We start from the raw sequence: 1,775 nt of genomic DNA, 5'->3' as shown, positions 1-1,775 counted from the left end.
AATAATAATAATAATAATAATAATAATAATAATGATGATGATGATAATAATAATGACAGTAGCAATTGTTTCAAAGTATCTGTTTGTTTGTGCTTGTTTGTTTTGTTTGTTTTGCTTTCTGCCCCAAATATGTTGCAGAATTGCTCCTGAGTGGTTCCTACACTTTTTTTCCTTTCTTACGATCACAATTCGTTCTCGCTTGTTGGTTTGTTATAAAAACAGAAACGTAGCCACGTGAGGCTGTCTATTGGCTCCTCCTCGACACGGAAATGTTTGGAACAACTTCAAATTCCATCTGCATGTCTGTGTGTGCGCGCGTGCGAGCGTATGAAGCATGCATGTGCGCGTACGTGCGCCTGTGACTACGTGTGTGTGATTGTTTGTTTATGTGTGTGTGTGTGTGTGTGTGGTATGCGTGTGTGTTTTTGTGCTCATGTGTCACTCATGGAGCAAATGTGTACATGTGTGTGTGTGTTTTTTTTTATTACTTTGCTGTTTCACTCACTTCCTTTTTATCTTCCTAACTTATGCAGTTGGGGCAGATATTCATAGTGGGGGTGGCAGCGTTGGTAGTAGTAGTAGTAGTAGTAGTAGTAGCAGTAGTATGGTGGCAGCGGCGGTAGTGGTGGTGGTGGCGGCGGTGGTTGTGGCGATGGTAGTAGTAGTAGTAAAAGCAGTAAGAGCAGTAGTAGAAGTAGTAGAACTTAAAATGATAACGAAATTCTATCGCCGGTTGCTTGAGCAGGTTGTTGTTGTTGTTGTTGTTGCTTCTAACAGAATCAACAGCAGCAGTAGCAGTAGCAGCACAAGTAGCTGCAGCAGCAATAACAACAGGAACAGCAGCATCAGCAGCAGTGGTTACTGCATTTGTATTGGAAGTAGTCACCACAAGATGCGGTAACAATAGCATATGTAGTGATGGAGTTGTTTGTGTCTTCCGAAAATATTGCAAACCATTGGATGCGAAATATACCAAACCAACAACAATGAACAAGCAGTAGTAGTAGTAGTAGTAGTAGTAGAAGTAGTAGTAGTAGTAGTAGTAGTAGTAGTAGTAGTAGTAGTAGTAGTAGTAGTAGTAGTAGTAGCAGAAGGAGAAGAAGAAGAAGAAGAAGAAGAAGAAGAAGAAGAAGAAGAAGAAGAAGAAGAAGAAGTAACAGTAGTTGTAGTAGTAGTAGTAGTAGCAGCAGAAGGAGAAGAAGAAGAAGAAGAAGAAGAAGAAGAAGAAGAAGAAGAAGAAGAAGAAAAAGAAGAAGTAGCAGTAGTAGTAGTAGCAGCAGCAATAGTAGTAGTAGTAGTAGTAGTAGTAGTAGTAGTAGTAGTAGTAGTAGTAGTAGTAGTAGTAGTAGTAGTAACAGCCGCAGCATGGAGAGGTGGAGGAGCGGGAGGAGAGGGTGCAAAAAGCTGCATTAGCAGTAATATCCCAGAAGCTTTTTTGAGTGCATCAGCAACTCGGAAAGTCCTAATAACGGAATGGAGAGTGTTGTGTGAAGACACCACAACAACAGTGATATCGACTATAAAACCTAGAGTTTCATGAACTGTAAACAAGAGAAATAACAGCAGCGAGAGTAACAATAAAAGTAATAATAACAATTGTAAGTGAAGTAATAACAGACGTCTATCGTTAGCAATAGCTGAATGAAAGCAACAACTTGTAACATGGAGAAACAGTTGGATATTTGTAGAATAGACGTCTATCGTTAGCAATAGCTGAATGAAAGCAACAACTTGTAACATGGAGAAACAGTTGGATATTTGTAGAATAGACGTCT

The sequence above is a fragment of the Octopus bimaculoides genome, chromosome 10, assembly GCF_001194135.2.
Source record: "Octopus bimaculoides isolate UCB-OBI-ISO-001 chromosome 10, ASM119413v2, whole genome shotgun sequence".
NCBI classification, from domain to species: domain Eukaryota; kingdom Metazoa; phylum Mollusca; class Cephalopoda; order Octopoda; family Octopodidae; genus Octopus; species Octopus bimaculoides.
Note: the sequence above shows the minus strand (reverse complement) of the source record.